At 43.7% G+C, this 26,189-nt stretch overlaps 1 protein-coding gene and 1 long non-coding RNA gene across 4 annotated transcripts in view; one reads left to right on the top strand and one right to left on the bottom strand.

Moving 5' to 3' along the window:
• Positions 1 to 24,444, bottom strand: part of Esr1 (estrogen receptor 1) — a 343,514-nt gene extending 319,070 nt beyond the window's left edge. For 2 of the 3 annotated variants that reach the window (XM_050135642.1, XM_050135643.1), the window contains exon 1: positions 24,133 to 24,444. The gene's annotated coding sequence lies outside the window, so the exon portion shown is untranslated. Of the gene's footprint in view, positions 1 to 11,562; positions 11,582 to 24,132 lie in introns of those variants that run through there. The other variant, XM_050135645.1, reaches the window with a different exon arrangement.
• LOC126497560 (uncharacterized) lies at positions 20,222 to 23,637 on the top strand. Its single transcript, XR_007590648.1, has 3 exons — positions 20,222 to 20,295; positions 22,383 to 22,464; positions 23,348 to 23,637. It is a non-coding gene; the product is annotated as an uncharacterized lncRNA (long non-coding RNA).
• Positions 24,445 to 26,189: the final 1,745 nt, after the last annotated feature.

The following is a 26,189-nucleotide window of genomic DNA, read 5'->3' as shown; positions in this document are numbered from 1 at the left end:
ATCTTATCGTACCCTCCCTCCACACCACACGGACGGACAACCTGCCTAACACGGGTTTACTTTGACCCTCTCAAGCAGCACTGACCAGCTCCAGCCCTCCCCATTTGCCCGTTAAGGGCATGGTTAGTCATCTACCTGCCTCTCCCATTAAAACCTGTGTCTGCACCGTTCACTGAAGGAGCTCAGCTTGCAACGTATGTCCTTGGTGCAACAGGAGCTCCCATAATTTTTTTTTTGTACAAATAAATAAGACTATCGATTGGCTTCTGTATAAGACTGGAGGGGAAGCGGACCTTGATGAACAGGAGTGAGAGAGTGGAAATGGGGGATCAGCAAGGGGACACCTCTCATCTCTCCCCGCTCATTGCCGATTCCAGACGTTTCTCTGATCCTAAAACTTGCAAAGAAAAGGCAGGCTGCCATAAGAAAGGCGAGTAAAATAAGGAAGAAAAGAGGAGCACTCATGAAGAACACGTGTCTGACAGAGGGAGAAGAAAGTTTGGACCTTCCACCCGGGCCTTCCTCATCCCCTCCTTTCTCCGCTGCTGAAAATGAAACCAACTGAAATATATTTGTCAGGCCCAATAAAACCACATGATTTAAACACACATTACGAACTGTCAGCAAGCAAGCAGGACTCGCTGGGGCACCATAACCTGTGTCTCAGTCAGCTGCATGGTAAAACCACCTCATCGTCTCTCCTTCCAGCCCATTGGCAAAGACAGCTGCAATGTTTCCCCCAGCCCTTGCATAATTTTTCTCACTAATACAATGTGTTATGGGTAAGTAAAAAAGACAGGGATTTCCATCCATGCTTTCAGAATGAGAGGCCCAAGGCTTTAGTCTTGCTTCCAAAAAGATTCCACTGTCAACTAATTCACGGTACTCAGGAGGCTCTTAAGTTAGTTTCGGAGCTAGCTGCTCAACAACTAAGACAATAAATACGCGGCGGCTCTTGGTTGTAACACGCGATCACTATTACGACACGACACGTGGTTGTAATGGAGAACACTATCTCTCGCTGTCTGCATCCATAAGCAAATCTCATGCTCTGCCTCCAGGTAGAATTTGCTGGAGAAAACTGGCTGCCTCAGAATCGTTTACCATTATTCAATCACAGAAGAGAAGGAATATATTTCTTGTATAACCCCAACAACATATAAGACACTTCCGTTAAATTTTATTTCCCCCATTCTTGTTGGAAAAGAAGAAGAGAAAAGGAAAGGAAAGGAAAAAGAAAAAGGAAAAGAAAAGAAAAAAGAAAACCAGACCTTGAGTTTGTTTTCCAAATATACAATTTACAACATTGTGTTATAATTTTTTATGACACTCTGCAGGAGAATTGTCTGTATTCTGTCAATCATGTTTTAAATAATTGCTGATTGGCCAGGCAGGAAGTATAGGTGGGAAAACCAGACAGGAAGTAGAAATGATGCAATGAGGACAGGAGAATTCTGGGAAGAAGGAAGTTGATTCCTCCCACTCCTGCCCAGATCACCAAAGCAGGAGGATGTGATCTGCCCTGCTGAAAAAGGTACTGAGCCACATGGCTAACATAGATCAGAATAATGGGTTAATATAAGCTACAAGAGCTAATAAGTAGCTTGACCTAATGGGCCAATCAACTTTATAACTTATAGAGATCTCTGTGTGATTTTCTTTGGGGCTAAACAGCTGGGGGTACCGGGCAGGACCCCCAACAAGCAGGCCCCATTCATGTTACAGAATGGTGCCCAACTTCATGGTACAACACTCATCACTCAATTCATTCATTTATTCGAGTGTTCACTGAATGCTATGGGATGCCAACTTAGTGATTGCTAGGAAGATCTGAAGGAAATGCTATCATGATGTGTATACACTCAATGTGTTGGATAGTTTTATGACAACTGGACACAAACTAAAGTCATCTGAGAGGAGGGAGCCTCAATTAAGAAAATGCCTCCATCACATCAGGCTACTGGCAAGCATAGGGCTTTTTCTCAACTAGTGATTGATAGGGAAGCCCCAGCCCATTGTGGGTGGGGTCATCCTTAAGATTGTGGCTCTGGGTTCTTTAAGAAGGAAGACTGAGCTAGCCAGGGGAAGCAAACCAGTAAACAGTGCTCCATTGTGGCCTCTGCATCAGCTCCTGCCTCCTGGTTCCTGCCTTGGTTGAGCTCCTGTGCTAACCCGCTTCAATGATGAACAGTGATGTGGAAACGTAAGCCCCTGAAACGATTTGGTCGTGGTGTTTCATCACAGCAATGCTAGCCCCAGCTAGGTCACCCAACAACATGGGCCCCTTCCTACTCTCAGCTCCTGCCTTCCTTGAGAGTCACTGACCCAGTGAGATGACAGTGGCCTATCTTGTCATACGATCTCTTAGCGATTTCCTGTTTCTGGAACAAAACACACTAAAGTAACTTAAGGGAGGTGGTTTAACCTGGCTAAGAGTTCAAGGGTGCAGTCCATCATGGTGGGGAGGCAAAAGCAACAGGAGCTTGGGAGAGCTGATCACATGACATTCACAATCGAAGCAGAGCAATGACTCTACAGCCATCAGATGACTATATGGAACTCAACTCATTTTCTTCCTGTGTTTTCAGTCCAGGATCCCCACCAGAGAACAGGATCATCCATAGGAGGCAGAACTTCTCATCTCAGTTAACATAATAAAGATAACCCACTGGCATGCCCAGAGGCAGTCTTCAGGTGATTCTAGATTCTGTTAAGTTGATAACAACACTGACCATCCCGGCTACTATATATGTGATTTTCTAAGACCTGATTGTTTGCATCAGTTTAGAAAGGCAAAGATTAGTAACTTCTTACCACTACAAAATGAATATATAATCAACCTGGAAAGGCTAGAAGCATCAAGACAGAAAAAAAATGAAAATAACTTATTTAAATAACATCACCAATGTCAGTGCATGTAGATAGCTAAATGCATTCCCTCCCAGTGTGAACCTTCCTACTGACATATTCTTACTCTAAACGTAAACAGCATAAAAGATATCTGTATAATTATTTAAATTATTTAATATATTAAGTTTATAATAAATAATATATGATTGAATTATTTAAATATAATTTGTACAATGATTGTATAGAATAGCCTAACACAAAATCTAAACAACATAAAAATAAACTAAGTCTTTAATAGATAAGAAGACAACAGAAAGCCATCAAATCACTGATGGTTGGGACATATATTTATGTTTATTACAGTCATAAACCAAATAGTCTAAGCCAAAAGTATCAATAATTATCACAAATGTTGGTAATAGATTTGACAGGTATGGACTGGATAGGTAGGTGGCTTAGTTCAGTGGTAGAGTGCTCACGAGGCATTCGTGAGGCCCTGGGTTCAATTTCAATTCCCATATGCAAAATAAAAAACAAAAACAAAATAGTCATTAAAATTCCTTATAATAAAGGCAGTATTTCCCAGGCCTGACAAGAGAATAATAGATGCATGGTTATAGAAAAGTATTGAGAACAAATACCCACACAAGTTAATTCTTTGGAGTGAAGATGGCTTGTTTCATGTGTAATGTTTAAATATATAATCCATCCATATAGAAGAAAAGACAGTTAAACCTTCTACTTTTAACTATAAAAAATCCATCTTTATGTATTTTTTATTTATGTAAAAATAAATTAAAATGGTAAGAATAGGAAGAGATAAACTAGAAACTTTAGGAAAATTTTTATAATAACAGGATGGGAAGACTTCTCTAAGTGGGACAAGAACACAGATCCACAGGTACAAAGATAGATTACATTTTATAAAAGAGCATTTGCACTGGGGTTATCGCTCAGCATTACAGCATTTCCCTGGCATCCACAAAGCTGTGGGTCCATGTCCAAATGAATATTATAATAAACAGTCTCATCATCAGGTGAAGAAGTGAAAGGGTGGGGAGGTAAAGAGAACACTGATAAAAGACACAGACCTTCATTTAGGGAAAGCAAGCTCAGGAGACCCAGGTCACAGAATGACTGAAGTTAATAACACTACTTTTGGGCTGGGGAGATGGATCAGCAGTTAAGAGCATAGATTGCTCTGCCAGAGGATCTGAGTCCAGATCCCAGTTTCCATGTTGGGCAGCTCACAACCGCCTGTAGTTCTAGATCCAGGGGATCTGATGCGCCCTGCTGGTCTCCATGGAAAACTGTACTCATGTGTACATATCCAAACAGACATAGACACACAGACTCTCTCGCACTCTCTCTCTCTCTCTCTCTCTCTCTCTCTCTCTCTCTCTCTCTCTCCCACACACACACTTGCATAATTAAAGTAAATCTTAACTAAAATACAGCACATGATTGCTACAAGGCGTTGCCTAGTTTGTTATCTTGTATCCTTACATACCAAGCAAAAAATAAACAATAACACTATACTGCATTCACAGTTAATACTGCGAAATACAATTTTGTGTTCTCATCACAAAAACTTTGTGAGACAAAGCATGTATATTAATTAGCTGTTTTCTCCTCAGAGTGTATACATATTTTAAGACATTATGAAGGAAAGGAGACAGATGACATAAACACATACACATGAATAAAATGTTTAAAAATAAATTTCATAAATGAAACTCAAATACAATTTAAGACAGACAGAATGCTTCAGTTGATAAATACAAGTTTGTCTGATAGCTTTTAATAAGCATATGTTTACATCCATAAATTAGGAAAATATAAAGCAACTATACTGGAGAGAAAGGGTCAAGGACACACATAAATAACTGACAGTTACAAAATCCAGACAAAAAATACTGTGCAAAGATAGCTCCATTAATAAAAAAAATATGAAATGTGGATTAATAACACCCATCACACTATTGAAAAGTTAGAAAGTAGGAAGAGAAGCATTCGAGGCTTTGTATTTTGTTTGTTTATTTTGGTTGAAGAAAATGCTAGTGGACATATAAAGAAAATGATACTCTCAACCATTCCTAGTGGATTTACTATAACATTTTTAGAAAATAAAATGGAAAAAGCCATTAAATTCTAAAAATACACACATACTTTGAACCAGCAGTCCTACATCTGAGAATTCACCATGAAACCCAAATCCCCAATAGCCAAGAATAAGTGTTTGCGGTTATTTGCTGTGGTAGCCTGATTTTTAAAGAGAAGGGGAAACCATGGGGCCAAGCAAACTGCCTTCCAAACATTTGTCTTTATGCCCATAGAGCAGCGATGCTCTCAGCCTTAGTCAAAGAAGTCTCTTCTGCAGTGGGCAGCAGCCACACAGGGACACATCACTGGCCAAAGTGCTGAGAATAAGTGACCACGGGTGCTGAGCCCTCACAGGATGGGCTCAGGGAACTCAGATCAAGCCAGTCAGCATTCAGCATGAGTGGGAGGGGCTCACAAGACTCGACCCTTAGCTGAGGGGCTGTAGGCCAGTGGTGCCGGCCAGAGAAGGGGGAATCATTTTCTTGAGGGGTGCCACCACTGTAGAGTGCCCACACTCCAGAGGATAGCTCAACACCCATGCTCATGCTGGCAGCACTAACTGGATTCCATGGGTTACACTAAAAAGGAAGAGGACATGAAGGTGGGCTGGCAATGTGCTGGAGGGTTCCAGAGAGATCACCAAGGAGACTTGAAAGTGGGATGGTCAAGATACATTGTATACACATATGTAATTGCCAAAGAATAGATTTAAACTAGTAGAATTAAAAAATACTACAAAGAAAAGGGGGGGGGGCTGCAGCCTAACAGAAAACATGCAGGACACAGGAACAAACAAAATGTCGAAAATGAAATTCTGCACACTATAATACTATAATTGGCTAATTTTACACACAAGTAACACAGTTAAATAAAGTAGAGATTTTATTTCTAAGTGGGATTACAGACAATTTTTGCTTGGAATATTTTTATGCCTTTTATCCCAGCACTCGGGAGGCAGAGAAAGGAAGATCTCTGTGAGTTTGAGGCCAGCCTTGTTTACAGAGCAAGTGCCAGGACAGCCAGGACTACACAGAGCAAACCCTGTCTCCAAAAACAACGTTCTAATTATTTGTATGTGTATGGGTTTGTACACGTGAGTGCAGTGCCTCTGGAGGCCAGAAGATGGCGTCAGCTCCTTCGTCGCTAAGGTTATAGACATCTGCAAGCAAATGCTGGTGGATGCTGGGAAGCCATACAGGACCTCCGGAAGAGCCGCAGCATATAGTCTGGACCTCTGAGTCATCTCTCAAGCCCCACTGGAGGTTTTTTTTTTTTTTAATGAGTTTCTGCCACATAGTAATTTTCTTTTTAAAAGAAAGTGGGAAAAGAGTTTTCCTTTTGATATTATATTTTTGCTTTTAGGGAGTCTTTTTAAGAAAAAAAGAGATGTAGACAGTTAAACTTATCAAAATACACAAGCAACTAAACAAATTCTAGTGTTAGGTAAATTTACAAAATACAATATAATTTTAATGTGTCTACATATATACATTTTACAGATATATATATATTAGGTACCTATATGCTTTCTGTACCATATGTAAAAATGGAAATCATGTTGGATTTCATGAGCTTATTAACATGTTGTCTAAACATGAAAACGTTGTTACTATAGTCAATATTCATAAGCAAATAGATACCGATATACATATTATGAAGAAAGAACTAAAATAAAACATACTAAAGTGTCAGTGATTATTCGTGGCTGACAAGAACGTAGACAAGTTCTAGTCTGTTCGCTAAAGTGGCTCCGTGGAACCGGCATCCTAGGAAAAGTGCCATGATCATTTCCAAAGGGAAGTCTGAGCAAGGCAATGATTTCCTGTGTAAATGAAACCTGTTCAGAGGCACCGCCTTCTTCTGGTGCTCCTGCAGCCTGAGAGAATCACAGCGTCTCTGGGTCGTCTGTACTGTGTCTCACAAGGCTCTGCAGACCCGTGAAAGTCTATCGCTCCCCAGGCTGCCATGGCTCCAGCCTAGCACAGCACAAAGCATCGCGTTTGGAAGCTGAACCTCAGAGCATCTCTCGGAGAGGTTTCACACAGTCTTACTGTGGTCTAAACCCAGCGACGGTTTTTCTCATCATTTCTCAGTTGTCCAGTGACAGATTCCTACAGGGTGGGTGAGGGCTCCCTACTGGAAGCTCCTTCATCTCCCTCTGTGGCTCCTCCTGGGTGGGAAGGGCTCTCACAACACAGACTAAGCAGCAGTGTGGGAAGGTAAACAAGCCTGTGGAAGGTACCCTGCCTCCTTTTGGGCACAGAAGGACAACCTGTAAACTCTGGCTCTTATCCCGGCAAATCTACCTGGAAGGACAAGATGCCAGCAAGGTAAACAGCAGCTCCGTGGCTTACATCCTCCTGCTTTTCCCTCAGAAGGAGCTTGCTTCTTGATTGGATTCAAAAAGCAAAGGGTTGGGGGTGAGGGGGTTCTTGCCATATCTTCCCACTACCCAGTGAAATTAAAGAATGACCATCAGAAACATGGGCCCAATTCTTTAAGCACAGTAGACCATCTCTACTGTTGCTGAAGTGATTTGAAGACATGTGTTCTGTATGCACGGATGGAGGACATCAGAACACTATTCTGTAGAGACTTGCAGCTGTCAGCAAAATACCATTTACACTTTGATGGACAGGACCATATTGAAGTTTAAATAAAAGACAATGGCCAAAGGCTGTAGTAAGAAGACAAGAGACTTAGATAGATCCATGCATGTTCTTAACAGAATAGAGTCCTTCTCCAGCATTATGGCACCCAAAGTGACAGATGACTAAGATCTCCATTTGTATACATAGAGCTCCAGATTAGACAGAACATTCTGGTCTTACTTACGACTACATGTCAGGTCAACAATGTGAGTAGAAAAACAGTCTACTTAACTGTGCAGTGCTATTGCCTGGGCGAGAATAAATTACATAAACCAAAGTCAATCTTAGAGGCTCAATAGACCATCACCAAAGTGCTCTTTGACTTCCTGTTAGTAACAAATTAACAAAAGAAGCCTCTTATTCTTGCCATCCCACATAAAGGCAGGGCTACCAGGAGCAACACTAGAATACATTCTTTGGGATTCAATTCACTCAGAGACGAGATGAGAGCCGGAGAAAACCACGGCAAACAGGTACCAGTGAGAACAGAAATAAACTCACTAAGAAATTTGTCCCAAACAGAGAATGAAGAGACATAATGGTGACCGGCTTATTAGCGGAAAGGAACACACATTGTTATATTACAGTCGGTTCTTGACTACCCGTGTGTGATTTTTCCAATTTTGTGGATTCTCCTTCCCTCTGCAGCCTTTGTGCATCTGAGTTACCGCCATCTTTAATTCATGTTTCCAGAAGTCCTCAAACAACATGTTCCAGTAGTCCGTGTCAGAACTCAGTAGGAAAGCAAAACCGAGCTGTGTGACCAGAATTTGCTGGCCAAAGGGTCCCTTTGCCTTTCAGGTTTGAGACGAAATCCCATGACACAACTTCGCCAATAGGAGAGAAGCCAACACGGGATTGAGTTTAGTGAATGAAGACACTGGGTAATAGTCTTTTTGCTAAGCAAAATTGGTAGACAATAGATATATGATTGAGGATGGATGGATGGATGGATGGATGGATGGATGGATGGATGACAGAAAGAGTGTATGTCAACTCTATTAGGTATCTCCTGCAGACAGGAAACTGTACTTGTGACGATAAACAGGGATAAAGCCTCAGGAAGAAAGACTCAGACTCAGAGACTAAGTAGACACGCCCTAAACAGGAGACAGGCCACCACAGAATTCTGTCCCACACCAGAGAGACAGGAATGCTAATTCACAGCGAAGCCTGAGCTCCTTCTTCCAGACTGATGACAAGTTCTTCCAGGGACAAGGCCCTTCTTCTTCACAGTGTTCTTATCTCTCTCAGTCAACTAAATTTTTTTTAATTTTTATTTATTTATTAAAGATTTCTGATTCTTCCCCGCCACTGCCTCCCATTTCCCTCCCCCTCCCCCAGTCAACTCCCCCTCCCTCGTTAGCCCAAAGAGCAATCAAGTTTCCCTGCCCTGTGGGAAGTCCAAGGACCACCCACCTCCATCCAGGCCTAGTAAGGTGAGCATCCAAACTGCCTAGGCTCCCACAAAGCCAGTTCGTGCAGTAGGAACAAAAACCCATTGCCATTGTTCTTGAGTTCTCAGTAGTCCTCATTGTTCACTATGCACTCATAACCCAAACCCAATTTGCAATGGCCAAGATCCCGAGGGATCTTCCCATGTTCATCTTGTCATGGACCTCCAGAGGAGGCATCTGCAGGAAATGTCGCAATCCCTCTGAAGCTTGGTTGACTATACTAGCAGGCGGGGGTACCCTGCCATTGATCTTAGAACTGTGCATGACCGTACGAGCTGCTCTTTGTAAAAGACAGTGCACTAGGAAATCCTGTGATGGATGAATACTATTATGGCTTGGGTATGACGTACCCCTCCAGAGCTCATGGAGTAAAGGCTTGGTCCCCAGCTGTGGCACTAGTTAGAAGTAGCTCTGCCTTCCTTAATGGATCAGTCCATTGCCAGCTGCACAATCTGATGGCAGTGTTGGGAGGTGGCAGAATCAGGTGGTAGAGCCCATTTGGAGGAAACCGGATGCACACCTTGGAAGGATAAACCCCGTTGTCTCCCTGTACCTCTTCCTCTGCTCCCTTCATGCCACAGGCGAGCCTTTCTGCTTGGTTCCGCCCTCTATGCCCTGATGCTCCGCTCTGCTCTGCCTTGCCACTGGCCTCCAGTGACGGGGGATGAAGACTGAAATGTCTGAATTCATGAGAAAGATGAAAGAAGCCCCCCTTCTTCAGAACCCTCTCCTCAGATATTCCACCCAGGATGAAAGGCTGAGGATGACGCTAACGATTTGACAACTCCGTTAATCTAGTAAGGTTCAAAACAGGCTGCAAAGAGAGTGGACTTGAAAGAGCTGTCTCCTATCTGTAGAAAAAAAAATGCTTTAAAGAAGGGGGAGGAGGCCGTCCCACGTGTCGGCTTTGCATTAATCCTTTGACATAGTCAGTGCTATTTTTCGGCCCTTTAGAGTTACTAGTTTAGAGGAGTATTTAATATTAACAGAGTTAAAAAAAAAAACTTGGGAACTAGAGAAAGAAGCTCTGAGTTATTTTTTAGCCCCAGCAAATATAAAATCAAAATGGCACAGTTACTCAGCCAAATGAGTTCAATAGTATCTTGAGCCTTTGTGTTTGGTTAATTGTTGTTGTTGTGGTGGTGGTGGTGGTTGCTGGTTTGGGGGTTTTGTTGTTGTTGTTGTTTTGGGTTTGTTGTTGTTGTTTTCCAGACTTCTACCAAAATCCTAGCAATAGCACCACGTTCTAAAATTAATCAAGTTTTAATCCATGACCTCAGGAGTAGAAGAAAAACACATGACAACTCAGAGACTGTCGTGTGCACAGAAACACACACAAGTACAGGGCTCGGAGATGGCTCCACGGGTAATGTGCTTGTCAGCCAAGCCTGAAGACAACGAATCCCAATCTCCAGCACCCACAAAGGCTGTGAGCAGAGGTAGCGTCTGCAATTACAGCACCAAGAGGCAGGGGTGCGCTGGTCCCCGGCGCTCACTGACCGCCATCCTAGCCAAGTCAGTGGTTTCCATATTGAGTGAGAGCCTCCATGTCAAACCTAAGGTGGAGAAAAATAGGGAAAGCTGCCTGACCTTGACCTCTGGCCTCCACACACGTGAGTATGGGTACTAACATACACATATCCATATAGACACGTGCAGATCATACACACACATACAGAGAGAGAGGAGAGAGAAGTAACGTATACTGAAAACAGTGGCGCCATATCCCCAGGTTGGCATGCGTCGATGCATATCCCACTGGGCACATCCGCATCAAGATAAAGGACGTGTTTATTTGTCAAACCCTCCCCCCTTTCCCGTCTCTTCATTGTCTCTCTGCTCGCTATCCAAAAGAAGAATCAAACTAGCTGCCCGCCCCGAGCTGGCAAACAGCTACAGGCACTGTCTTCCTGGAAATAAGAAGCAGCCATCGTCCCCACAGCTCTACTACGATTCTCAGGAGGGCCGAGTCACAGCTGCCCAGACTTCTAATGGAGGGATTAGAACTGTAATCGCTTAAGTTAATAAACCAGAGTTGCTGGGGTGTGGGGGGCGCTCCTAAACAGCCTGGAGCCAGCCATGTCTTTGCAGCCAGGGGCTCAGAGGGTTTCTGGTGCCCGAGGACAGTAGATCTTCTATACCTTCTGAAGACTTGCTTGACCAGTCCCACAGCGCTTCTGAGGACGGTGACTAAGCCCAGACTTGGCAGAAAATGATTTAACATTCTGATTAGTCACTAAGCAAAGGCTTTGCTAGAACCTTTCATTTCCTACACAGCTGGGCAGACGCAGTCTCAACAGAAGCTTTCCTGAAGAGCCTCCCCACCTCCACACACCCTGAGCTGCCCTGTTTCACAAGTAGGAAGTTAGCATGCTGAGCAAAGCCCGCCAGTCCGGCCTTCAGTGAGACCAGCTTTAGTTCACTGGCAGCTCAGATTGGCAGGCAAGCCCAGGTCCACGCCTCCCTCACAGTTCAGGCAGGTTATATAAAAATAAACCTACCTACTATTCCGTTGACTCAGATTTCCCGAGCGTTTGAGCGCTGTGAAAGTTAGCATGATATTTGCAAACCAGAGGGGCTTTCACTGCTTCATGTTGCATGCCTGCTACTGGCTTCAGAAACTGCAAATAAACACAGCTGCCCGTGGTGACAATGTGGACTTTTGTTGTAATAGAGGCATAGCCTTCCAAGAGGTTTGTGAGCCGCTTCAAAAATGCTCTGTGAGGAAGTGAGAGACGGATTTGAAAGTTCCTAAGACATTTTCGGTCTTAATTTTTAAGTAAAAAAAAAAAATGCTGTGACCGGTGTCCACAATACACGCGGAACAGCTGCTGGTCAACCTACAAGACATACGTTCTTGTATCAAGCTCTCACTCAATAACAATTAAGAATAAAGAACTAATTAAAAGTTGAGAATGAAGTCCAGTGCAGCAGGCTCTCAGTTATTGAGAGGCTGTGGTGAGGTAGCAACTGGGAGTAAAAGTCTGTTCTCCACTTTAGGGTTAAAAAATTCACACATGCCCTTCTAACCAGGGTCGCTCAATTAGCAATGGAAGAGGGCAGGGACTTCAAAGAAAGAAAGGTTTTCACTGGCTGGCAGCTATTGTAAAGCTTTGAGAGGAAGAGAGAAATACAATTTAAAAGGTTTCAAAACATCTGTATTTGGGGCAGGCAGTCCTCATGGTGACTCTCCCTGGTAGTTGGGTAAAATCAGGGCTGGAGAGAGACACAGCTTGTAGCTCGGTAGTGGTAGAGCAGCCTCCCTGAGGGTGCCAGACCCTGGATCCCATGCCTGCCTAGAAAGGAAATGGAGAGAGGAAGGAAGAAAAGGGAAGTGGGAGAGGGGAGAAAAAAGGAAAGGAGGGAAGAAGAGAGACAAGTCAGAGGGGGAAGGTAACTGAGTAATGGAGAGGGGAGGGGAGAAGGAAAGGAGGAGAGGGGAGGGGAGAAGGAGAGGGAAAGGAAAAGGCAGAGAGGAGACCAGGCGTCAAGAAAAGGGGAAAGATGGAGGAGGGGGAGAGAAGACAAAAGAGAAGGAAAGGGAAGAAGGCTCAACCACACAGGGCCAGTGGTTCTTAACTTCAACTCAAGTCACTGCGGAATGCTATTCAAGGCAGTAAGCATTGAAAACTCACTCCCCACACTTGCGTCTGGATTAGGCTTTCTGTAGCGAGGAAGAAGCCAAGAAACAAAAAGGAGAAACTAGCACGTCCACACCTATCTCCTGGCAGTTCCACTGAGATCACTATTTGCATCCTTTCTGGGAGAGCCAAGCTGAGACCGAATGCTAAGGCACAAATTATATTAAAAGATGCTTATGCTTGTGCCTCTGCGGGCAACCTCCTCCTTGTGTCTGTTAACAGGAAGGCAGAAGAGATCCGGGTAATTTCAAAGGATTCCATTGGTGAATGCCGGTTTGGGACCTCCATTTCAACGAAACAAGCTGATTAAAAACGAATGTGTCTCAAAGTTCCAAATATCAGCTCATATCCAACTCCTTGACTACATTCACGCACAAAATTAAGAAAAGGGCTAAACTGATCACCCAGCCAGTAAAATACTTGACTTTTAAGTATCAGGTCCTGAGTTCTATGCCCCAGAACCCATGTAAAATAAGCCAGGCATGGTGGCACATGTTGGTAATCACAGAACTGGAGAGAGCAAGACAGTGGATCCCTTAGGTAGGTTCCAGGTCAATGAGAGATCCTGACTTGAAAAACCAACATCACCTGAGGAACAACAACTGACTTTGTCCTCACATGCCCACACGCATGTGCACACATGCACTTGCACCTGAATACTTGCACATGAACGAGTATGCAGGCACATGTGCACACACACACACACACACACACACACACACACACACACCATGAATGCACACAAAGCAGTGTGCTGGAGGAGAGGGTTCAGTGGAGAAAATATTTGACACACAAGTGTAAAAACCAGATTTCTATTCCTGCATACACAGTGAGTCCATACACATGTGAACATACAAGCACACACAAACACACGTAAAGACAAAAACTAAGTAGGACATGCATTCTTGACCACTGACATAGTTAGTAACATTGGTAACATTGATTCATTCTTGCACATGCCAGGACTCACTGTCTGAACTCAGACCCCTGGGATGACTTCTATTTTTACCATTAGAACCAAAACCCATTGCCCACAGTATTTGAAAGCAAACATTCGGGTCCAGAACACACCTCTTCAGCTGTGCACACACAGACATGACAAGAGGGTGGAAGTGTGTTCACTGCACAGAGCTAAGGGCGGGTACTGCGATACCACCCAGGATACAGTTTAGCTCACTACCCTCACAGCTTTCTTATCTTGGATACAAAATTGTTCTTGCATTGTTACTTTATCACAAGAGATTTCAACAGACTCTTTAGGAGTACTTCAGAAATATTTCCCTGGCCATTTTTAAATAAAATCCTTATTGGTTAGTAATTCACTTGGCACACAATTTGCTCATTTAACAATTCTGTGGTTGTTAGTACATCGTGACCACAAGGCTACGAAGCCACTTCCAATTTCAAAACATTTCCGTCTTTTTATTTCTTGACAGTTTCATACATTCATACAATATATTATGACCACATCCATGGGCCATTTCAAATATGATCCTGAGCTTCTGAAAGAAAAAAAAAGAATGGTGCCAAGTTCACGTTTTTAAAGTGTTGGGTTATGGGTAAAATGTACAAGATACAGCCGAGTGGGAAAACTTGTTTGCCTTTCTAATATTTGGTCCATCTGAAAGGTTAGGATATCTTTATTTCCTAATCACAAGAGACAGTGGGCCTTACTCAAAAACTTTTCCCCAAATTAAAAGAGACCAAGTGGACCATCTACTAGTGAATGAGTCCTCGGAAGTAGCCGGTCCACACTGACAGATTTATACAGAACAACGGTGGGTCAATGGCTGTATTTCAGGATGGGAAACACCTGCTCAAATTAAGTGGTTTGTGGTTTCCATATCAAACAGAAGAAGCAAACACCACACTGATTCTACCGTGTGTGTGTGTGTGTGTATGTGTGTGTGAACTAATGTAATTCAAGCCTTGTTCTATGTGCTTGTACGCTTCTTTCTTGTGTTCTACTGAAATTAAAATGATACAGACATATAAACATGATGAACTCCTTCTTCTAAACCTATTATTCTTAGGTTGGGTCTTTTCATGGTGTCCATATTTCCTGGATATTTTGTGTTAAGCTTTTGTTAGATTTAATGTTTTCTTGGGCCAATGAGTCTATTTCCTTTATTGTATTTCAGCGTTTGAGATTCTCTCTTCCATTTCATGTATTCTGCTGTTTATGCTTGCATTTGTGGTTCCTGATCATTTTCTCATGATTTCTGTTTCTATAATTTTCTCGGCTTATGTTTTCTTTATTGTCTCTATTTCAGTTTTCAGGTCTTGAATAGTGTCTCTCCTATGTTTGATTGCTTTTTCTTGGTTTCTTTAAAGGATTTGTTGATGTCTGCCAATTTTTTGTTTGTCTTTTCTTCAATTTCTTTGAGGGAATTTCTCATTTCCTCTTTAAGGGCCTCCAACATTCTCCTGAAGTTATTTTTTTTCCAGTCATTTTCTTCCGCTTCATCTATATTCGGCTGTTGTAGGGCCACTAGATTTTACTGGTGTCGTGTTGCTCTTTGTGGTGTTGCATGAAACATAATGAACCCCGAGTGCTAGAAAGCAGCAGTGTTTTCAATGGGAAAAGCACGTGCACTGTGAATGGGAGAAAAGCTAATTCAAGATGACGCTCAACAACTTTCTGCAAGAAACCTTTCCCCTGTGTTAAATTAGATGGTGCGGGCTCCCTCTCCACTTCCACCCAGCGTCTGAGAGAGTGAGCTGCATTCACCAGAGAGACTTAGGATTAGACACAATCACCAATAATATCATTGATATGGAAAAAAAAACTTGCACAAGCGTGCAACCACCTTAGTAATAAACTTTTAAATGCTGCCCTGGTGTTTTAGACTGGTTCTGAACAACTATGTGAAGCAAGGCACTGGCTGTTGTTGGAGCTGGACTGTGGACATTGACCAAGTTTCCTGGCATTCTACCCTCGCTCTTTATCCTATTTCAGTCCACGCTTCTCCCTCCACAGCAACTTTCTGGTTATACATTATCGGGTTTGGCCGTCTCTACCGCCTACTTCAGATAACTACTCAACCCTCCACTTGGCTCGCTGCTGTGTAGGCTTGACCTAAGAGAGTGAGTGGCAAAAGAGCCAGGATTTTCCTTTGAAGTCTCAGAACTCGGGATTCCATTATATAATCTACCATAAATCCTGGCAGTCAGGACTGACACCAGCTTCCAAAGTTACCAGAATACGACACTCCTACTTGATTCATTGTGGATTCTGACATCTCTTAATTACTGTGAACTCAGGACTTCAGCCTGCCAGCGATAAGAGACATTTCTGACTTGCCTTCTTCGTAGTTTTAAGGGTTTCCTTGATTAATTCTCTTCTCCTGTAACCTGAGCTTCACATGCCAAATGTTCTCACTGGCTCTTTGCCTCTAAGGTTTGAGCTCACAGATGTTTTCTTGTGGCTACAGAAAATACCTCTCCTCTGAGGATAGGTTTGATAAATAAAAAGGAAAAAAAAAAGCAGGCAATAAATTTTGAGCTGAGGAACTGGATGAAGAAGTCAAGTGCAGCCTAATAACCATACTTTTATATATCTACAAACCTGCCCGAGGTACTCAAGTTCCAAATAGAAGTGGTAGTAGATGCTAGGATTTCCTACCAACAAATTAAGGCCTTGGAGAGCCCCCAGCCTTCTTCTGTGTAATAACGTAAATCCTTCTCCTTGCTCAACAAACAACAAGGCTTCCCACAAGGAGAAAATTGGCACGTTTAAATGTCCCTTCTACTCCAAGTGTTGAGGGAGGAGTGGGGTGGACAGGGTCCAGATGGTGAGACAGGAGACCCGGGGCCTGTCTCATCTGGACACAATAATTTGTGAACTGTTCTGGGTGATTAATAACCCAGCACTTGAATCCTGCTTATGCAACATGAGCGCTACAGTAAGCTGACTTTTGGTTTCTGGTTTTTTCCTTTCCTAGAAAACGTTTTTCTATGAATCTTTTCTTGTTATTGTTGCTAACTAGATTTGAAGCAGCTCTTCCTTTGATTTGTGAAGTTCAGTGGGCTGGAGGGCAGGACACCAAAGCAATGTTCATCCCGAAGAGTGTCACCATGTCTCCGCTCCCCTGTATGTCCGTCCCTGCTCCAAACAGGAAAGTCAGGCATCAGCTACCACGGACGCTCTCAGCACGTCTCAGCAACCCTCAAGGTTCATTCTAACTGGTACTGAATGTGCTTAGTGTTTCCTGCCGACTCCTGTCCCTAATAAACCCTTGCCTTGTTTTCTTACGTAACCGCCACCCTAACCTTTACAATACCCTCCTCCTTTAAAAGACAGCAAAGAAGAGGAAGGGGGAAAGGACAGCCTCCTTCCACTCCTCTTCTTTGGCCCTCCAATCGCTGCCCTTGGCTCCAAACTCCAGCAGTCTGAAATTGCCAACAGTGACAAGAGGTTTAACAGGCTCCCTTCCCAAACAGAGCCTCCGAAAGCATCTGCCATCTTCCGCTCCCAGACAGGCACCTATGGGCTTAACTGTGCATATGCTAATGGGCTTAACTTGCTGTTCCAAACGGAAGCTGCTGAAGACAGAAGCGTAATTTGGTACCAACATGGGAATCACACCCCTTGCGCCATGCCTTCCACCATTTGCTAGGGAATTAGGCCTCCGAAGTCAGAGAGTAGCTCAAGAACTCAATGTAGAATACATGTTTGACAAGTATGAATAAATTATAATAACTGCAGCAGCCTCCGTCTTATACAAAAAGGAGCTATTAGGCTATGAATCTATAGCTGATCCAAATGAAACTATTTTGCCATAAAACAATCCCACATATGAAGTGTGCTATTTAGTCGCTAGTGATCCCTGAACACAGTCTTATATCAGCTCTGTGGTTAGACCCATCTTACCATTATGGAGATAACAGAGTACTCAGTGTGCATGCGTGTCTGGCTATCTGTTACTGGAAATTGAACACAGGGCTTCTACGCAAGCCCTCTACAACAAAACTACGCTCCCCACCCTTTCCTAACTTATCATTTTGAGAATGGTATTATCGAATTTCACAGCTGGTGTTGAACTAATTCTGTGACCCACTGAGATCTTCCGTGTGTGAGTGATCCTCCTGCCTCGGCCTCCTGAGTATCTGGGGATGAAGGCTTGCATCACAAGGGCCACTTTGTAGCGACATCTTTTGATACCCATCCCACTTCTCTATTAACCATTTTGAAAGCCTTTCTTTTAACCTCCATCAACAATTGTAATTTGAAAATTGAGTCCTTAAAAGATCTGTTAAATTGCCCAATTGAAGTCGTCCACTTAAATTAATAGTTCACCTCTCTTGAGCTGTTCCAATCACCTTCAAATTGATGTGCTCACTCTTCAACTAAAAACTTCAATCTGCACAGGACTTCCAAAGTGAAGGCATCATTTCATTACAACCTCGCACAAAAATCTTTAATGCCTACAGTATGAAATCCGAAGTCCTTAGAATGGCATTTAACTCCACAGTCCTAAATTCTTGCTAACTCCCCCTTGCATACTTTCTACCTGTCTTCCACTAAGACCAACTCCTTATTCCCCTAAGTGATTGTTCCATACCTTGGATTAGAGTCTTCCACCCCCTAACATCTTCCTAGGGCACCATTGCCCTTTTTTCTGGGTGAAGGCCAAGTGTCACTTCCTGTCCCAAACTCCTCTATGCCAATCAGAATTAACTTCTCCTCTGGGTGCTTCCACACCACGGAGCTCATCCCTATCAAAGATACCTCACTTCCTACTCAATTAATTAAGCACATGTCACAGTCAGTCTGGAGAAATCAAGCATCATGGTATGTGTCTAAACTTTCACATCTGATTTTTAAAAATCTTCTCGAGAACAAAGAATGCATTGCGTTCAATCAAACACAGCACTGCATCCCGAACACGGATGGGTACCAGGTCCTTCCCAGAGTACAACTATGCAGCCCTGAGCAGAAGCCCCATGTTGGCACCCGGGGCTCCCTGTCGGGTCTGCAGCAAATTCTTTAGCACAGAGTTTAATGAGTCACAGGAGGGCTTTATGGTTATTGCCTATTCCCGGGAAAAATTAAGAATTTAATAAGCAAGTCAAATTGAACTACATCTTTTCCAATAAGAGATTCCATGCAAATGGGGTTTCCAAAAAATCACTTATTGGGGAAGAATTTACATATGTGACATAGCTTTACACAAAAAGATGCAAAACCAGATTCTTTTTTTTGTTTTTGTTTTTTTTTTAAATATTTATTTATTTATTATGTATACAATATTCTGTTTGTGTGTATGCCTGCAGGCCAGAAGAGGGCACCAGACCTCATTACAGATGGTTGTGAGCCACCATGTGGTTGCTGGGAATTGAACTCAGGACCTTTGGAAGAGCAGGCAGTGCTCTTAACCTCTGAGCCATCTCTCCAGCCCAAAACCAGATTCTTGTATTCATGATATGACCAGCTTTACGAGGTTACCTCTCTTTGTGATGTTTTAATAAAGCAAATCCTAATGAATTATTGATTGTAGCAAATAAAAAACAGAGTTCAAAAGATGACTATCAACCTACAGAGGGGCTTAAAGTTCCTTGTCAAGTTCTTAAGAATATTTATCACAATTCTCAAAGCAAATACCCCAATGAGATTCTTTCGGGGAGCACAGAGGGAGGAAGGGTCTCAACATGTACGTCCCATGTGCAGAAGGACCAGGGTGGCTCTTCTGAAGCACATGGAGAAGGGGGTCACCCCTAACCCTAACCCGATTCGGTCCATTTATAGAATTCAGATGCCCCCAAACAAGCAAATGGTTTGACAAGAACCAAGGAATAAGAAATCTTAACAACAACATCGTCAACAACACTCCAAAGAAGGGCAGCAACCAGGGCCACCAGCCACTTAGCAAGCTGACCAACCTCATGCAGCTTGAGGTCCCAGCACCGCTATCTCCTCTCCATCCGCCTCATCTGCTTCCCATGAGCAGTGACCAAAAGGCCATGTGACTGTCTTTAAGGCAACAAAGGAAGGCAGGAAGACTGTGCCCCATTAATGTCTATTCTCAGCAAGGAGAACCCCCAAAGAACTGAGAATTGCTGACTCTAAGTGAGAGGCTAGAGTCAGATCACATCTCTAGAGGCCGTAGTCGAGAAAATGGAGTGACAGGGTATAACCAACGAGCCATTTGACAGCTTCTGCACTAGAAAAGGCAGAGCTTCACCTAGCCCCCTGTCATCTCCCACCCGAGAACATCTGGCACCTCAGGAAGAAGACGATTGACTTCTTCCAATACCTCATTGCCACCCCCACCTCACAGGGGAGCTTTATGGCACCTCCAAGGCTTCCCTCCATTCACACTTCTGTCTGCACACCCTGAGCTCTTCCCAGGCGAGGGGAGGTGAGGGGAGGGGAGGGGAGGGGAGGGGAGGGGAGGGGAGGGGAGGGGAGACCGCCTCACACTGCACTCCCTAGCACCACACTGAACCTCAAACCTTGCTCTCTTTCCTCGCAGGATTTCACAATACAGCTAAGTAATTATTTGCGCATGTCACGCAACAGTCTGCATTGATGAAGGTGAACGTGCATATGTGTTATCACCTTGAATTTGCATCAGGAGCCACGAAACTTCTGTAAGTCGGGTGTTGTCACTGCAGAGAGACTGGACCTTGGGGCAGTATGCTATCTCCTGGGATAAGAGCTCAGTTTGCTGCTCCAGGACAAGGTTCATAACGGCAAAATGCTTCAGAAACAAATATTTGCTATCAAATACTGATGATAGCGTGGGCTTGAACATTAGGTGGACTTTTGTCTCCTAAGACTAGGCTGCCACCTTGGAAACTGTGTGGGACCCTATCATTTATTTGTACGAAGCCTTAATTTCCTCCTTTGTATAATGGGAGTCATATGATTGCTGGGGAGCTGGGTTGGTGTGAGAGTTAAATGTGACAACAAGGAAAAGCATTGCACGTTCCAGCACTGAGGGATCAACGATGTGAAGCAAAACAGGAGAGCTCCCTAACCCTCGAGAATTAAAGTCGGATTATAATACAGTTACTATTGCAAGCTTGTGGCACTAAACAGGACCAGTACTGGAGAGCCCATCTTAGGTCCTCAGCCTGAATTAGAAACTCAGCATCCAAACCGTGTGGGCATAGAGTGGGAGCATTTGCCCAACAGCAGATCAAAGCCCTTCTCTTTGGGAGGAATGACGCCAGGAAGTAACCCAGAATCTCATGTGTGCTAAAGAAGCAGTTGCTCCTCTGAGCTACGCATCTATCTCGCCCTTCCGCCTGACCTTGCAATGTGAAGGCAGACACAAAGCGTGCATCGCATGGTTTCAGAAAGGCTTGTCTCAGCAAGACCTTGTTCCTCACAAAGGGGTGACCCTACTTAGAGATATAAAGAAGGGGCGATAGAGAGATGAAGAGCTGGGCCTTGGGGGCATTCCATCTTCTCTTTCCCTACGGATCACAAAGTAGTAATGTTTTTGGCAGGTGTGATGCTCAGTTGGCAGGAATAGCTCCCTTTTATGTTTTTAGAACAAATTCGGTGTTGCAATTGGGTGGACATCAGTCTCTCGCATCTAGGAAGCCGCCCGTAGGATCTATCCATGGATTCAAAGGACGTTTACTGAGCACCACACTTAGAATGACAAAACTTCTCCGTATTGAGTTTCTTTCTTTCCTTTGGGTGGGGACAGTCGAGTAGCACAGGGACTTACTACTGGGTAGCCTAGGCTGAGCTTGAACTCATAACCTTGTTGTCTTTGATCTCTGAATTCTGATATTATTACAAGCATTATATTGAGTTCCTAAAACGTGAAGGCTGCAAGTAGTTCCATGCGTGCTTCAAGCTCACTGAGCCCATGTAGTGGACACCTGGTAGCAACTCTCGTACTGCCCCTTCCTGGCAGAGATTGGAGGCCAAGGGTGAGGAACGTGGCCCTGAATGGCACAGCTAGGAAGTAGGAGGAGTTAAGGCGGGGACTTGGTCACTTTCCCTGGACCTGTGAATCCTCACCGAAAGGTTAACCGAGGTGGACAACCTAGACAGCGGAATACGCTTGATAGCAGGATATATCTAGGGATGGGCGGACAGCTCAAGCTCCTTGGATCTCTAAAAATCACGGACTTTCAGAGGAGAACAAAAATAGTAGACTCCTAGAAAGTCGTGCAGTTCTTGAGACCATGCAGTTTCGCTGCTGCGGTCTCAGGAGATGATCAAAAAAAAAAAAAAAGATTACTAGGATGTCGCTTTAAGAGGCAAAATTACCGTCATCATCACCATCTTTAGCAAAAGCTACCTGTAGAGGCCTTTTTTTTTTTACAAAGAGCATGGGCAGAGGGGTGGGTACGGCAGAGTGAAGTACTCCCTGTGCAAGCCTGGCGACCTGAGTTCAATTCCCAGAACCCATGGAAAGATAGAAGGAGAGAGGTGACTCCACAAAGATGTCCTCTGACCGCCACATGTGTACTATGGACCACAGAAGCCCCACCCCCACCCTGCACACATCATATCACACACACACACACACACACACACACACACACACGGTTAGTCCCTGTGTCTCATAGGGACTCACAGGGAGTCTCTTAGGTGGTATCTCTGTCTCAGTAAACAGCCAGAGAGCCCAGGCAGAGGTAGATGGGCAGGACTACATCTCCTATGCGTTTTACCAAAGGCATAATGGTCTTATCCAAGCTGTTTTCCGTTACAGCCTCCCCTGTATCCATGGAGCAAACTGAAACTCAACCGTGGCCTCAGGTCAAGCAATCACTCTGAGCAAGTGGGCTCAGCAGGTACCCGCTGTAATGTCTATAGGGGTTTGGGGATTTCCGTTTGGAGGAAGGCAGATGGGTGCCTGGATGGCAGGTGGTTCTGAGCCCACAACTGAACGAAAGCCTGCGATCATTGAAAGAAAAGATAGTTGTCTGACTTTGCTGTCACAGCAAATGTATTCTTTAGGGCTTGCTTCTCCTCCTTTCCTGTCATGAGCCACAAAACTGAACAATTACATGCAAGTGTCAAAGCAACACAGCCCACGCACTCACAAACCCTGATAATCACAGCCAATATTTTGCCTTTCTTCCTGCCTGGCCTGTCTCTGACACCTGGGTCAGTTTTATTTCTAACTTCTGTGACAAAAATCTACCAATCACTACAAGATTGGATCCAATTGCTACAGTCTTATATCTACACAAGAACAAGAATGGGGCCTTCTTGGAGTATTAGCAAGACAAGAGCAAAACGTTTGTCTTTTTATTAGGTTGGGGGGGAAGAGAAAAGAATTTTAAAGAAAAGAAATAGGGGCTGAACCTCAGATCACAGAGGTCCCCGCCCTATTGACTTTTTAAAAAATAAATTTAAACAGGTTCACTTTCCACCCTCTCGGCTTCCATTATTGTTTCAAATTCAAAACTCAATACATTTCCCAGCAGCCTTGTGGGTGGAGGTGCTCTATAAATCTCCTAGATTTGGCCCAAGAAGCTAATTTTAAAACATTTGGCACCCGTGAGTGGTACTTCATGCCGCAATCAAACATCTTAATAAAACCCAACCCTTCTATTAGGTAAAAAGAAAAAAAGTTTTTAAATGGATTCTAACCATCTAGGCTTTTGTAGGCAAGTCAGAGAGAACGAACACTGGCAAATTCTTCTTCAAGCACGAGACTTTCCATTACAGGAAACGGGCGGCTTTCCTGTGGCCAAAATGAAAGTCTCCTTCCCTGCCTTTTGTCACTACCCCGTCGTTAGCGAGTGGCACACACTGTGTGGCACCATCCTCAACATCCACATCACCCTGCCTCAGAAGAAAGGAAGAAAGAAAACCCAGTCACCCATGGCTACTTTCAGGTCTGAGCTACGGGGCTCAGAACTCGCCCACGGTCACCGGGCAGCTTCAAGACTAGATGAATTACTAGATTGCATCGCTTTGCAGAAAACCCAACTACCTTCGGAAAAACAAATGACGGTTTATCCCGGTCGCTTACTGAGATCAAGCTCCCATAAGTCACGGCACCAAAGATTAAGCAACAAGGTCGCGCTGAGGCAAGTACAACGCCAGTCTAAGCAGGAACTTTTTAAGCTCGCGCATGTTTCAGCCACACAGAATCTCCAACAGCCAGACCTGGGACCAATAAACAGACGTGATCTGGGGAAGGCAGGCAGCCTGTCAGAGCTGTACTAAGAAAAGATAACCACGTCGCCCTCTGACTCAGCTGAACGTGGCTCCCAGAGTGTATTTCCACGGCACCAAGGTCAGGTTTAACACGCTAACATCATGGTAATGTTTGCCAGAAACTTTGTAAAATATCCCTAGAGCAATGAAAGAAAGAAAACGGACAAATTTTCACAGGGGAGGCGAGCTCTTGAGACTCCAGCCTGCTTACACGTAATAGCACAGTAAAGCCAAAAGAAAGAAAGAAAGAAAGGGGGGAAGCTAAAGAAATGGAGAAGAGATAGAAGTACCTGCTTGAGAAGAATGTCCCCCAGAGACTGCCTTCTTGTGCTAGGGAATGGCAGAGGAGGGGACATTGGCCTCTCCTGGCGTCACAGGGCTGCTGAGCATGGAGCCTTGTGTTTTCAGTTTTGGTAGAAGCCGTTCCCGAGGCTGTTATGACCATGAAATTAGGAAATGCAGTCTCAGAAGCAAGGAATTAGCACCACCGCTTGACTGTGATTGGAAACTCTGCTCCGGATAATAGGGGAGGGGGTGGCCTTCCTCTGTCCTGCCAGGCCCGATTCCAACTTTCTCAGCGTTTGCCTACAGAGAGATGTTTGCAGAGGGACAAGCCTCTGGTCAATTAGCTGAGACTTTTTTTTTTAAGGTGATCCAGCCCGTTTTCTCTTTACTTGCAATAAAGCTCAGAGTCTAGACAGGCATGTTGACTTGGAAAAATAAAATAAGAAAGCATGCTCTGAACGCATAAATTTTCCTCACCCAAAATTAGCTAAGAAGTTGGCATGAGGGTGTTTCTTCGGTGAGCGCTTCCCAAACCTTCTCTCTTTCACTCCTTGACGCAAGGAGCCACTCAGCGAGTCCTGTCACTGATAAATTAGCTTCCTGATTTTGGAGACCTGCACGGACTCCAAAGCCCTTCAGGTATGTGAGCCTTCTGGAAACTGCTTGGCATTTCCTGCAGTGATTTACTAGTTTATGGGGCTTGGCTGTATTTTGTTTGCTCTAGGGCTTTAATCCTGTTTGTTTTGTTTTGTTTTATGAAGACAAGGTCTCACTTTGTAGTCCAGACTGGCCTTAAACTCTCAGTAATCCTCCTGCCTCAGCCTTCTAAGTATTAAAACAACTAGTGTAAGTCAACATGGTTGGCTTTTAAACACTCATGATTTTGTTTATTTGCCTTTCTTTCTTTTAAACTCAAAGACAAGCAGGTTGAAGTAAAAATATGAGATTAAAAATATTTTAAATTTACTTTTTCTTCCCAGTGCTAGGGGAAGAGCCCAAAACTTTGTTGAGCTAAGCAAACGCATTATCACTGCATTCAGACCCCTCCTTTTAAAAACGCTTTTGTTTTTTTTTAACAGCTTATAAAATCTACTATATTTTATGTAACATAGCTTTGAACGACTGGCTGTGTTGCTTTAATGTGTTAAATCTTTTTCATGTTGTAAATCTGAGAAAGGATGGTTTTCCGGAATAAGAATGGCGGCAGGCAAAAGACCAGAAGGGACCTCTCTGGCCATTGCCTCAAGCCCTCCTGTGCATGCACACTGGTGCATGCTGGGTAAGAGAAGAATCTCAAAATTGGCTTTGAGGAGAAATGAAGTCAAATGTCTCATAAGTAATGATTTAAACATGTTTAGAATAAATTGTCTTAATTGTCTTCAGTTTTCCATTGACTAGTGAGTTTAGCCCTAACATAACCCAAATACATAAATGTGTCTGAATTTAACTCCCCCAGATCACATGGAATAGGATGTCTTTTAGTTGTTATATAGAATGTTTGATTTTAGTTTAACGAACATTAAGCTTAATAAGCTTCATTTATACAAGGAATAATCACATAACCTAAGCATGGCAGGGGCAGCCTTAGCTTTATTGTTTTTATTATGATTTCTGGTGAAAGGAAAAGTGATTCAATAAAACGTTTTGAATAGTTCGAGCGTTTTTAAAAAGCCAAATGCTTTTTTCCCCCCAAATGAATTGAATCCCTCCGATATTTGATTTGCCGGGAGGGATGAATCGTGCTTTCAAATAGCATTTAGCTACCTGTTAGACTCAGTTGCGCACATCAATACAGAGAAGAAAATTACCCAGGGCAGGAATTCTCAAAATAGAACATGCACTGGATTCAGAACCAAATGTAGACCATTTCCTTTCCGTGGGGGGGATATATGAGTGTACAGGTATACGGAAGTATGTGGGCACGAGCCTGTGCCCACGCCTGCAGAGGCCAAAGCAAGACATGTGTCTTCTGCCATGGTTCTCCACCTCACTTCCTTGAGACAGGCCCCTCACTGAACCAGAAGCTGACTGCGCTAGTTGGCCAGTGAGCTACTGGAATCCA

Source organism: Alexandromys fortis, unplaced genomic scaffold (assembly GCF_014885135.2).
Source record: "Alexandromys fortis isolate MF-2015 unplaced genomic scaffold, M_Fortis_MF-2015_v1.1 scaffold_23, whole genome shotgun sequence".
NCBI classification, from domain to species: domain Eukaryota; kingdom Metazoa; phylum Chordata; class Mammalia; order Rodentia; family Cricetidae; genus Alexandromys; species Alexandromys fortis.
The sequence above is the reverse complement of the archived record's forward strand: the minus strand, read 5'-3'. Positions and strand labels throughout refer to the sequence as shown.